This window comes from Dipteris shenzhenensis, chromosome 17 (assembly GCF_047967505.1).
Source record: "Dipteris shenzhenensis isolate YYH24624 ecotype China chromosome 17, Dip_SZ_1.0, whole genome shotgun sequence".
NCBI lineage: Eukaryota > Viridiplantae > Streptophyta > Polypodiopsida > Gleicheniales > Dipteridaceae > Dipteris > Dipteris shenzhenensis.
This window is the reverse complement of record NC_141612.1, coordinates 10,370,977-10,385,030: the sequence shown is the minus strand read 5'-3', so window position 1 is coordinate 10,385,030 and position 14,054 is coordinate 10,370,977.

Sequence of the window (14,054 nt, the reverse complement as noted above, 5' to 3'; positions counted from 1 at the left end):
TACCATCATGGCTACAAAAGAGCCAGTGTACTTCGAAGATGCAACTGACAAGTTGGAATGGCAAACTGCTATGAATGAAGAAATGGAAGCTTTGTACAAAAAAAACACGGGAATTATGCGGCCTTCCACCAAGAAAGAAGGCCATAGTAAACAAATGGGTTTACAAAGTGAAGTATAAGCTAGATGGAGGCATTGAAAGATACAAGGCCAAACGAGGTGTAAAAGGGCACAACAATATAGTCAAGATTATGATGAGACTTATGCTCTAGTAGCAAAGATGGATTCCATAAAATTTTTGATATCACTTGTGACACTCAACAAATGGAATGTGTACCAGCTAGATGTCAAGAATGCTTTTCTCAATAGTAACCTAGACAAGGAAGCCTAGACAAGTAACCTAACAACTAGCAGGTTCTGTTGAGCTAGGGAAAGAGTATTAGGTTTGCCATCTCAAGAAAAGTCTCTACAGCTTAAAGCAAGCACCCAGAAGTTGGTATAGCAAAATTTATAGGTATTTTGCTAATCTAGGATGCATGAAGTCGAATGTACATCATTTTCTCTACTACAAAGTAAGGGGAAGGCATCACTATTGCACTCTTGTAGGTAGGTGATCTGATTGTGATAGGCAGCATGATAGCTTCATCAACAAGTTAAAACAAAACTTATTTATAGGTTTGACATAAAAGATCTTGGACTTATGCACTATTGTCTTGGTTTTGAGTTCTGGAGAGACTCAGACAACATCTTAATGAGTCAGCTAAAATATGTTGATAGTTTCCTGAAGAAGTTTCATATGGCAGATTGCAAAACTGTAGACACTCCCATGGAACATATTTTGAAACTTACTAAAGATCCAAAAAAGCCTACAGTCGATTGACAAGAACTATCGACAACTCATCGGATCTCTTATATAACTGGCTATCACAAGGCTAGATATTTGTTATGTAGTAAGCTCACTAGCACAGTTTATGGCAAATCCAAAATAGCTTCACTGGAATGTAGCTAAAAGAGTCTTGAGATACATCAGAGGTACAAGATAGTTTGGAATTGAATATAGAGGAAGTCATCCAAGGTTACATGGATACTGTGATAGTGACTATGTAGGAGATCATGAGATCCACATAAGGATATGCATTTTTCCCTGGTAAAGGTGCTATATCATGGTTGTCAAATAAACAACCAACTGTTTCTTTGTAGCAAAATATAGGGAACTCACAACAGGTGCATGTGAGGCTATATGGCTCAGATGACTATAGTAAAAAATAGACTACTTTGATGAATCAAAGCCAACAACAATATACTGTGATAATCAATTGGCTCAAACGTTAGCCAAGAATCCAGTATATCACTCCAAGACAAATCACATTGATGTTAGAGAGCACTTCATTAGAGAAAGAGTGTTACTTGGTGACATCACACTGCAACATTGTAACACCAAAGAGATATTTGTAAGTGCTTTCTTACTATTGCTTTACACTTCCAAATAACAATCTTGGTAATTACTCATTGTAATGCACTTATTAACACTCTTGAATGATGTACAGGAGGTTGTGGGTTCCATTCGCTACATGTGCACCAGTCGTGTATTAAATTTTTGGTAGGTGGCTTGGGCGGGTGGCGGTGGGTTGTGCCATGTGGCAACCGCACGGGGCTACTCACTGTTCTAGTCCTTACTTTGGGATTATTATTTTTTGATACTAAAATAGGGGATTTTCAAATATCTTATTGTTTTGTATCGCTCACTTTTTGTGGCTCGCTCGCTTTCTAGTAATCCTCTTGGTACACATATATTTGAACACTGCCCTATGTGCCATCTTAGACACATCTAGATGTGGAATTTACATAGCATCTCGGTGGGAGTCTTGGCCTTGCTCCCTTGGCTACATCATATGGTGTCATAGGTGAGCATACAATGTTTGGTATTTTTAGAAGAGATGACCATGGAATAAAGTGAAGTCCTTAGTTACAATATTAGATTAATGATTTGCTTGATTGCTCCAACATGATTCTTTGAGGTGGGTAATCCTACCACATCTTTACCAGACCACTTGGCAAAGAGTTTTTCAAGAAGTGCCAAAAAGCTCTTGGTTTGATGGAGAGGAAGGAAATTCCCATTAAAGGGGTGTGATGCAATGTAATATTCATTCCTTCTTTGATTCCCCAGAATCATCATCTTGAGGGAAGGCCTACTTCATGATGTTAATCTTGAGGGAAGGTGTTGAGGATTCATCTCAACATCATGTGTTTGATATTGTGCACAGCACTAACACATAGAGTGCTATAAAGGAAAGGGTTGGAAACCCTAACCCTAACCCTAAAGGGTTTGTATACATTCATCATTTTTCACTCCCGTAGGATAGAATAGATGCATCTTGAAAGAGGTGTGAGAGCACAATGAAAGAAAGATGATAGTTCTCTATTATGATTGTGAGAGAGACGACTCTCTTTTATAGAAAGGGGAGAAGGTAATACCTTCCCTAGATAGTGGCAATTAACCCCTACATCAGTGGGAATCAATCCCTACATCAATGGGATTGCCTTTGTCTTAGATCATCACTTAGGTCACACACTAGACACATCATAGCACTTGATGTGCCTTTACAACACACACAAACACACATGTGACTCCCCTAGATGCATACATGCACCATAGAGCCTTAACCCCCCCTCAAGGGGTTGCCTCTTGCAGTGTCAAGGATACATCTAGTCTCATAGTTTCTCATGCCATCTCATGGCGGTCAAGGATTAATCTATGGCTAGGATCTCATGCTAGCAAGGGTTCCCAAGGGTGCGAGGTTCACAGAAATGGGATAGCCAAAACACATATCACATGGCCTACATCATATGGTGACCAGAGGTGATTTACATAACATATTCTTTTTGGAGTACTACTCCATGAAGAGAACCTCAAAATTTGACCAAGTGATGATTAAAAAAAAAGACAAAGTGCCTAAAAAGCATAGTCTTCATCATGTGGAGACTCATCAATTGAAAGTAGATTGGCAGTTTTTGACATTGTAGTTTCTTCCTTTTTGGCTTTACAATACTTTTCATGGTGATTGTTTTTGCCACAATGTTTGCATGGATTGATCTTGAAGCAATATTTTGAGAGGTGATTAGTCTTCCCACAATGTTTGCAAGGTGAAAACTTGCCCTTCTGAATTTTTATGGCATAGGCTATGTCATTGCCTCTCTGGTAGGCTGTGTCATTGCCTCTTCGGAGTTCCATGTGCCTTTCTTCTTCTTGAAGAGCAGTAATAAGACCTTCAAGAGTAGGATTAGGAAGATTTTTCAGAGTCGTAACAACATGATCATAATCTTCAGGCATACTTTTGAGCAATACTACCATTGTATCATTTGTAGTGATTGGAGAGTTGATAGAAGCAAGTTGAGTCATGAGACTCCGCATATAATTGACATGGGCAGCCAAAGGAGTGCCACTAGCCATCTTCAATTCAAAGAAAGTAATCTTAAGTGACAATTTTGAGATGTGAGAGCTAGCACCAAAAATAATGTCAAGCTGCCAAGCTTCAGAAGGAGACTCTAAATCACAAATGTGATGAATATAGTCATCTCCTAAGCCAAGGGCAATGATGCCATAGGCTTTCTCCTCTCTAGCAGGATCTCTTGCCGGATGTGTCGGAGCTGAGGATTCTCCGGCATTAGAGGCTGTTGAAGAAGTAGTTGAAGTAGGTTTGACAAGCCCCTAGAGGTTTTCCCTCATTAATGCAAACTTAACCTTCATCTGCCATGTGTGAAAGCCTTTACCATTGAACTTATCCATATTTAAGATGGTAGCCATGAGAGGGTCTAACCCAAAATGGGTAGTGTTTACTCTCTTACAAGGCTAGAAAGAGTTGAAGAGCTTCAAAATACAAGCATTTAGATTAGCAAAGACTTGTAACCAAATTCCATACTACAAATCAATGATGCTTTCACTTGCATGCTTCATAGAGGTGGCTAAATGAAAGTATTCCAAGCAAATCTAGGTGTAGCAACTTAAAGCAAAGCTGTAGTCATAGTTGTAATGATGCTATTCAACACTTTAAAATATAAAAAATGCTAAAGTAACATCTAATGTAGCATCAAACTCACAACATTGTCAAAACTTTCCAAAACAGAGACTAGAACTTGGAGGGCTTGTATCTCACTCTTCAAAGCAAAGAAAAGAGGGATTTCTAGGTAGAAACAAAGCTGGTATACCAGAGAAGAGCCACTGAGGAGGAGAGGCAAAATGCCGTGTTATGTCGCCATAGCTAGCAGCTTGAAAATCGACTGGTTTTTTTGCTGTTTCTCCCTCCCTGGTGGACCATTTCCCTTCAAATCTGGATAGGAGCTAGCCCATACTGTTGTGCAAGCTTAGCTTAGACGAATTTTGGAATGGCTGCTCCAGCAAGTCGCATTGCAAGAAAAGGTGTCAGGATAAAAACGACTGTTGCGCAATTTCGTGGGTAGCATTCTCTAATTCCTCTAATGTGGAAGTTCACCCATATGAAGGGTCTCTCCAACCAGAAGGACCCTGAGAATGGTTGCTTATAGGTGGTGAACTCAGCTCTCAAAAATTTGGGGAAGGAGGAAAATGGAGAAGATGAGAAACTAGTAGTTTATGCTAGAGATAGCATCTAATGCTAGGCTAGGCTAGATCTAGAACCTAAAGCTCTGATACCAATTGTAGGATCCTCTAGGATAGAATAGATGCATCTTGCAAGAGGTGTGAGAGCACAATGAAAGAAAGATGATAGTTCTCTATTATGATTGTGAGAGAGAGGACTCTCTCTTATAGAAAGGGGGAGAAGGTAATACCTTCCCTACATAGTGGCAATCAGGCCCTACATCAGTGGGAATCAATCCCTACATCAGTGGGATTGCCTTTGTCTTACATCATCACTTAGGTCACACACTAGAAACATCATAGCACTTGATCTGCCTTTACAACACACACAAACACACATGTGACTCCCCTAGATGCACACATGCACCATAGAGCAAGCCCTTGATCATACTTACCCCAACACTCTCCTCTCTCCATATTTGTTCAGGCCCTTCATGGGCCATTCTCTCATGCTAAAGTCAATGCCATTGTATGAAGAGAGCTTGATTTGCAAAGCAGAATCTTTAAGTCGATGCTAGTCTTTGTTATGATTATATGGACATGATGCTATGGGAAAAGCATAGGATAAATTGGCTTCTCACATAGAGTTTCATAATAGGCTTGCATTTGGAAACTTTTAAGAGAATACATGAGTGTCTTGTAAGAACATTCGTGTTGTTTCTTGTTACTATTGCAACCATTGTAGCGATTTGCAGTGCCGAATCTTTGACATGACACCCAATTCTCTCTCCCTGTGTGCCTACCCCTCCCCCTCTAGTTGGCTTTTTGTAGACATAGCGATGGCCATGGGACCTTACGTTGATTATGCACTGAGGCCTTACATAAGTTCATGACTAATTTTTGATTTGGGGCCTCCCCATTATGTTTACCCTATGCAGATGGGTGAGAGAGATGACATACACAACATCGCCGTGCCTTTGATCCATAAAGCATATGATGTAGTCCAGGCCATAGTGGATGGTGGAGCAAGTGTGAATGTCGTACCCAAGGATCTATGTGATGAATGGGAGTCTCCCACCAATGCAAAAGGCTAATACAACATACGCCTTGTAGATGATTCACGTGCAAATCCCTTTGGAATAGTGAATGGTGTGTCAACAAAAGTCATAGGAGTCTGATTTTCTCTTCAATTCACAATCTTGGATCTCTCCAAGAAATCTTATCAAATCTTGCTTGGGCATCCTTGGTTGCATGAAGCATCGATCGTGTATGATTGGGGAACTGATAGACTGACAATCCAAAATCGCAACATTGTAGTAGTAAGCGTTAAAGTGGGGATAGGAGCAATAAAATCCATTGTGCCTAGAGTGTTGGATGAAACCTCTTCAATGACAATATCAAGCAAATCAACACCCTTGCAATAGCATGCCTTAGCGGTGGGTGATACACAAAGCAATGTCAAAAATTGGATCTAAGCATTGGCAACCATTGACAATTGCCATACACTAGATCCCATCTTCTTGCAAATTGATGCTAAGGTCATGCAGGTAAAACCTCCACTCACACATGAAGAACCAATCAATCTAGAGGTGCCATTAGTTATGGTTGATTTCGAATGGAATAGTGAATTTGAAGAAGGTACCCATTCCAATAAGGACTCATATTTTCCTTGGGACCTTGAAATAGAGGCTGAAAATGCTCAATTTGAAAATCATGTCTTTGACAATGATTTAGCCATTCTCCATGCCCTAATGGCGGTTGAACTTCCCCAAGTTGAAACCCCAAAGTTGAATAATATCAGATCGTAGAGTTGTATCTTACCAAGCCAGATCCCCTAAAATTTGAGCCACCTCCTTCTGAATGGTCCCCTGATGGACTTGAATGATCCTCTTGAATGGTCCCCTTATGGACTTGAAGGAGTATGCATAGCAAATGAACCCTTACTTGGGAATACTTTGCCAGTGGAAAATTTACCCCATAGTTCCCAATATAAGAAGTTTCAAAAGTTTCAGCAACGTGTGGATGAAGCTTGATAACGAGACTTGAAAAAAAGAAAGTCCACAAGAGCCTCAAAAATTAGTTAATGATACTATGCCACCCAATGCCCATAGCCCATGCACAGATAGTTCAACACCATCAAAGGCTGATCTTTGAGAAGTGCCTCACTACTTCAAGAACTACACCAATGGTAGTGTCCCTATAGCCATGCCAAGACTAGTAAGAGAATCTAAAGTTCAAGAAACCGATAGCATTGGAGAGACTCCAATCTATGAGGGATCGGTGCATAATAAACCTTGCCCTTGAAGGGGAGGAAGAGAAATTGGTATTCATTGGGGAACAGCTTACACAAGAAGATGAAACAAAGCTCAAAGCACTCCTAATGGAATATTGAGACTGCCTAGCATGGTCATACAAGGAAATGAAGGGAATTTCACCAGAAGTGGCAGTACACACGATACCTATTAGGGAAGGTGCCCACCCTAAGGTATGTGGACCTTATTAAACAAATCCAAAATATGGCTCCATGGTCTATGACGAACTGGAAAAACTCTTAGATGCTGGATTCATCTATGAGATAAAGCACTTCATTGGGTTTTGCCCATCCTCATCGTGCCTAAACGCAACAAGAAGCTAAGAATACATGTTAACTTAAAGAAGGTGAAATCTGCCACAATCAAGGATCACTATCCCTTGCCCTTAATAGAAATAGTCTTGGATTATCTGCTAGCATAGCTTGGTACAGTACCAAGTTACTAGCAGATCCCATACATAGAAGTTCATCCATTTCCTAAGTAGAAACCAAAATTGTAACTATTTACAAATTGAAAAACTATCTTGGAGAAACAAACTACTGACAAGAAATCAAATTGAGAAATTTTTTAGGGGCTAGTGGTTTATTTGGTAGAATGCACTGCCTTCATATCATCTTGTTGTGAGAACTCATTAACCAGATTTGCATCATATCCTTTTAAGTTGAAATCTACATAGTCAACCAATTTGAGGAATGGTACCACAGTTGTGTTATTGGGGTGTCCATCATCCACAACCTTGTCATCATAGGTGATGGCTGTAATTTTTTGAACCAACAGATCTAAGGATTCAATCCATTTTTGTAAGTGTGAAATCTATATCATCATCTTCAACAGCTTGTATCTCTATAATAATGTATGTATTTTTCTCTGTTTTTGCCATAACTAAAGTATGGGCTGCTTCAATAGTATTTGTGAGGCACTCTATTCTTTGAATTGGTTTTACAGGTGTTATTGAATTTGTTAGATCATCTGATGAAAATGCAGGAAAAGATTTAATAGGAGATAGAAATTGGGTTGAGGAGGCTTCAGGTTCTCTTCCCTTATTCGCTGCTTGGATCCTTCTTAAATTTAAGAACCTGTCTGTTTTGATTCTTCTATTCTAGCCATCTTGGTCTTCAGTGTATGAATTTCTTGCTTTAATTCCTAAACTTCTTTATTCAATAAAAATTTAGATAGATTTTGTGAATGTTGATCCAGTATTGTATTGGCTATGTTGCAGATGTAGAATTCTTTTCCCTACCTAAGACCTCAATTTGGCCATCTCACTTCCACTATCATGGTATCAGAGCACCAGACCGTCGCTTCCAGCATGGAGTTATTCACATCACATAGTTGATGATATACTAGTCATCACTAACTCTGGTTAGGTGTGGTTGGAGTTAAACTTATCAATGTCATTAGAGTGCCACATGGCACATAGGCTTATCTTTCCACATCAGTATGACACATGGCACATCCAAATCAACATTGTAGGCTTAAGTGCCATATCATCGATGCCAGTTGGCTTCCATTGGCAGTCCACATCATCCATGCCACATCAGCTAACACGTCACCACATGCCACTAGTCACCTACCACGTAAGCACCTATCTGTCAACTCAGTAAGTAGTTCCATGTTAGCTGCCGAGTCAGCAGCACAGTCAGCTTCCTGCCATGTCATTATGCCATGTGGCAAAGTGCCAGCCAAGCACAGTTCTCCACACAGGCACACCTTTGCACCCAGCATGTGACCTGTGCATGTGTGTGTACATGTGCGTGTGCGCATGCACGTGCATGCATGTGCACACACGTGCCCATGATCTTAAAAATACATCACCCTCCAGCTGCATCATCATCTTAATCATCCTCTTGGGATAAAAAATTGGCCATCCTTATGGAAGCCGTATCTTTTGATCCAAATGGAATTTCACGGTCGATGATTAAAAAGCAAAAATGACCGCCACATTGTGCTCTACGCATTGAAAAACTTAGATTTGCCATCTTGATGCATCGCAGCACACCCATCACATAAAATGAATCAAGATTAAATTTATTTGCTATATTTTGATCCATTGCTTCCGTTGTGCTCCACTTGAACAGTCTAGCTGTAGACTAGCATAGCCAAAGAGGAGATCCAACTCCACCAAGCCAAGTAAGCCATTGCCACATTAGCTATTAGTTCCCAGTGGAGTTAGTCCCATTCGATTCTATTATCAGTGTACACATTCATGCATGTGACACCCATTTAGTCTCTTGGCATTCAGGAGCTCAACACTTCTACACTTGGCAAAGTTCTCCTCCTCGGATTCAGAATTGTTGCATTCTTCTTGCACACACATATGCCACTCATGTACAGTCATATTCATTGACTATTTTTTTGGCATTGGTTCCTACATGCATATCCATCAGCCTTGTACAACCTCTTGGCTATGTCTGACACTCAGTTGTCATCGCTTTCTTACAAGCTTCATCCTTGGAACACAATTGTTTCTCCACCATGACTTGGTTTTGACAATTCAACATAAGTCCCACAGTGGCAACTCACACACATTGTTCTCATGGGTAGACACTCTCGTCGGTACATGGGTAAGCCTCTTGCACAGAGCACTAGAGCACCAGACCACCTCCCTTATGGAGTTACATCACACGATTGATAATATACCAATTTTGACTTTAAACGAGATCCGTGAGTGGAAAAAGAACCTACTCCAACCCATTCGTTGCCACAGGCTATGTACTAGTGTATGATGCCTCATTGGACTTGAGAGATCAAATGCAGATGTTTTAGATGTTAGCATGGATCAGCCCATTCTTTCTAATCATGCATAATTGATGGTAAGCCCTCAGCATGAGGCACATTTGACAGTAAACCCTCAACATGAGGTAGTCCCATCTATATAAGCACACCTTGATTCTAGTGATGTACATCCATCTCAGTTATGCATGGATCCGACTCCATCTACTATCCTACCAGATGTAGATACATAGTAAGAGTTCACTAGTGATCACGTAGTGTTTCAGCAAAGTAAGTCCTCAGCACAAGGCACTCACATCTTCTTTGCATGCAGAGTTACATAGCAAGAGTTCACTAGTGATCATGTAGTGTTTTAGCAATAGGTAAGTCCTCAATACAAGGCACTCACATCTTCTGTTGCATGCAGAGATACATGCCATAGTGCATTCTGGTCTTCAGGTGATACCACTCTAGCATCCATCATTGCTACTTTCACCTCTAACACAAAGTATAAGTTAGACATAGTTTCCATGAGCAGTTTAGATCGACACATCAATCTTCAAGACATTCCAGCATCAGCTCTGTCATGGAGCATTGCACCACCCTTGGACTCAGTGAGTGATCACCACCTCCGATCAATTGACCATTCCTCATTGTGAGGATATTTATGCATCAGTGCAGTCCTATCCTAGTGCAATGGACATCACTAGGTTCAGCCATAACACAACTTGGGGAGACTCACTATTTCAGCAAGCACTTATGGCTGTGCTATACAATCCTTACATGCTGTAGATTAGTGGTTGGATCGAAGACTACAGATCTATCCCTACATCAACATTCGGCACCTCATAAACCACAGGGATATCTTATGCTTTTTTAGTGATATTTCAGGCTTCTAGGCCTATATGCTGTCAGCTCCCATCTTGAGCCTATGATAGATGCTACATCCCATGCCGATGGATGTTTAGCCATGCACACATCAGACGACCTTTAGCTCAAGATTGTTGAGCATACAAGTTTGACAGGTTGCCATACCTTCTCAATTTTACGGGCCTCTTCTTCAATAAAGTAGTGTATCACACTTGCACCTTCAGTCCTAGCTTTTATGCAGCCCCTACATCACTCTATCCACATCTACTATGCATTCTTCTTCGACATCACATCAGGTAATAGAGATTACTCTATTGCAACATACCTCCGCCATTGCTGTCAATTCTTTTGTGTTGGTGACACTCTTGTTTGTCGCAACCTACCAGATTACATCTTCATGACTACATTGACTAGCTTCACATCTAGATGCCTCTTCTACAGAGTAGATACATAGTCCACGTTGACTTATGACATGTTCAGCACATAGCCAGACATGCAGTCATTCACAGAGTCATCTTTTGATCGACCAGCCTTTGATCCAGGTGAACTTTACTTTCTGCATATTTCCTTCCTCTTCCCTTCAGCCTATCTTCTAGGTTTCATTCCCAAAGGTAAAGGATGATCGAAAACTAAAAGGGGGAAATCCACATTATGTACATGATTGTAAGTTGTACTCATTGTACATGCTTCCACTAGATAGTCACTGTGCTCACGCATGCACATACTATTCTAATTCTTTTTCAGTTTTGGATGCTATCATATGCACCAAATGAAATCCAAAAAGATCTTGTACATACACCCTCTACTTACCCAGTGCAATTTAAGAGGGGGTGTTGAGGATGGTGTAAATTGCATCATACCGCTAGGGCATTAGGGAAAAACCCTAACCCTAGCCTTAAGGGGTACTCATGTATATGTTCATATTCATGTTCAATACAACATAGTATACATGCACTCCTCTCTATCTCCCTCTCTCACTTCCGCTATCATGAATGCCTTGAAAAATTATCAGACCCTTGGACTGGACGGGGTCAAGGCATGATTTTGTCTCATGTTTTGGGACATAATGGGCCAAAACATAAGATTGATGGCCAATGCTATAGATAAAAAGGGTGCACTATCAGAAGATGTTAATGCAAGCCTAATGAAGTTCTTCTCCAAAAGGCAAAAATTTCTTAAGGTTGAGGATTGATGGGGCCAATAACCATGCTTAACACCTCGTACAAGTTCATCGCTATGCCATTGTTTATTTGCATTCGTGAAATATGTGCCATAGTTGTGGACAAGGAAGAGAACGTATTTGTAAAATAAATGGATACCTTTGTGAACATCCTAAATGTCTTTACATCCTTCGACCATGCCACCTCTACAAGGCAACGTATCATGGCATTTGGCTTTGACTTGGACAAACTCAATGATTGGATAAGGTGGGACTTTTTGGATGTTGTCCTTGAAAAACTTGGCTTTGGCCTTGGGTTAACAAAGATGGTTACTTATCTCCTTAGGAATGCATTGGAAATCCTCTCTCTAAACTGAGAGGCAAGGGTGGCCCCTATCAATGCTCTTGTTTGCCATCAGTTCAGTGCCCCTAATTTACATGATTAAACAAGGGGTTGAGGCACGGAGATCAAAGGGGTTCACTTTACCCTCGAGGGATCAACTTGTAGTTCAACTACTCGTGCTGATGATGCTTTATCCATTTTTCAAGAAGACTATAACTGTGTGCTCTTGTAGGGCCTTCAAGTCCAATTGCAGTTGGCAAAAAACTTTTGTACTTAGGACAGATTGGGAACAATCACCGGATTAGGTTGATAAGCTATAGGTGCAAACAGCCAGAGGCTACCTTAGGGCATTGTTAGGACTTGGTCTAATCATTAGGAAATGATTTGAGTGGTGGTTCAAGGAGAAATCAAAGCCAAATTGAGATCTTGGCACTGAGTAAGCTTGGGATGGAATGATCGACTCCTGGTCATACAACATCTTTTAGCAATGCCAACAACATATGTGGCATCTATTTGGCACTTTGGAAAAGGACACGGATAAGAGACCAAGAGTCTATTTAGGGCCTTTATTTAGGTGGAAGAATGGGGCAAGAGATGAATGCACTACATACCTTGGGAGGTGCTGAAGGCCCCACAGTTATAGGGAGAGCTTGGCCTCTCAAAATTGGCCTTGGGAATGTGACACTAGTGAATATATGGCTTCCCAACCTTTTTGATTAGCGAGGCTCGTTTAGTTGAGATCGTGTAATCCTTATTCTCTAAAGGGAAACTAAATAGGGTGGCGCATGGCCAGACCTTTATTGCTATGACTACTTAGTATCTGATTTCCCTTGTAGACCATAGGCTCAAGCCTCTAATCACAGCGTAATGCATTGGCAGGTTAACCTAGAAGGGGAGGAAATGGAACACGAGGAGATGTGAGCCTACAGGAAGGGATTTGGTGGACTAGAGCTCTCAAAAGAAGCAATATCTCGTTTGCTCAATTGATTGGCTACATGTTTAATTTGTCCTAAGTGATGGGGAAACCAATTTGCTTAGGGCAGTCCTAGAATGTATACCTAATGTGTGGCCTACAAACTATGTTTGTGCCCAACCAAAACATTCTATGAATGGAGCCTAGGGAGGACCAACTTGAAAAAAATTTGTGCTAGACTATTATAGTGCCACTTGATCTAGGCTTAGTCACATTGGTGTTAGAGCTGAATCAGAATTGGTCCTTGAGGAGAGGTGTGGCATGGTGGAAAGAAAGGTTGAATGAAATTTGGAAGACTTGCACGATCGGCAAAGCAAGGCTTATACTATAGAAAGGATTCATCAATGGCTTCTACTATAGAAACCCCTTCATCAATGGCTCCCTAGTAGGGGCAACCTTGCCAAATGCTTTCTTGTTAATTTGGTATGTGCCTTGTGCGATAAAGCCATAGAATTGGTCAGATAACTATTGTATGACAAGAGAAGTCTAGTTCCAAGTCGAAGCTACCATCCGCAATTCAAGGCTCATGGACCAATTCAATTTAGGGGCACGATGGAGGATTTTATTGATGGGGGAGAGCTTTAGTCTCCCTTCCACTCTCATTAGCAGTATGGGAGTTCAGAAAAAGGTTGGTGTTTCAACATTATCTGCAAATTGGAGTTAGAGAGTCGGCCATCTTAGTGATGGTTAAAGAGAATCTATAGGACATGAGTAGGGGGATCATTGCAAAGAAACCCCTAGTAAACCACTACATTCTCAAAGTCTAGATCTACATCCTCACCGGTGGTAATCCTTAATAGTGGTTACAAGATTCTTGCAATATGGGCCTAGGGATTTATGCTCCAATGTGGGCCAAGCTTTATATCAGGTCTATTTTTTGAGGGTTGACCACCCCCTAATACATCTAGCATATTAAAAAAAAAAAAAAGATTGTTGGAGGGGAGCATCATCTTGGGAGTTGCAAGATCTCTATCTTTGAGTTAAGATGTAAGGGTGGATTCATAAGTGGGTGCCGGATAAGTATGAGAGTTACATAATATGATTTAAGTTAAGAAAATAAGAGTCACGGGATATCATGCCACTGGCCCCATGTTTGACAGCCAAAGCTCTTTGGCTGAGAGCTTGGGCATAGG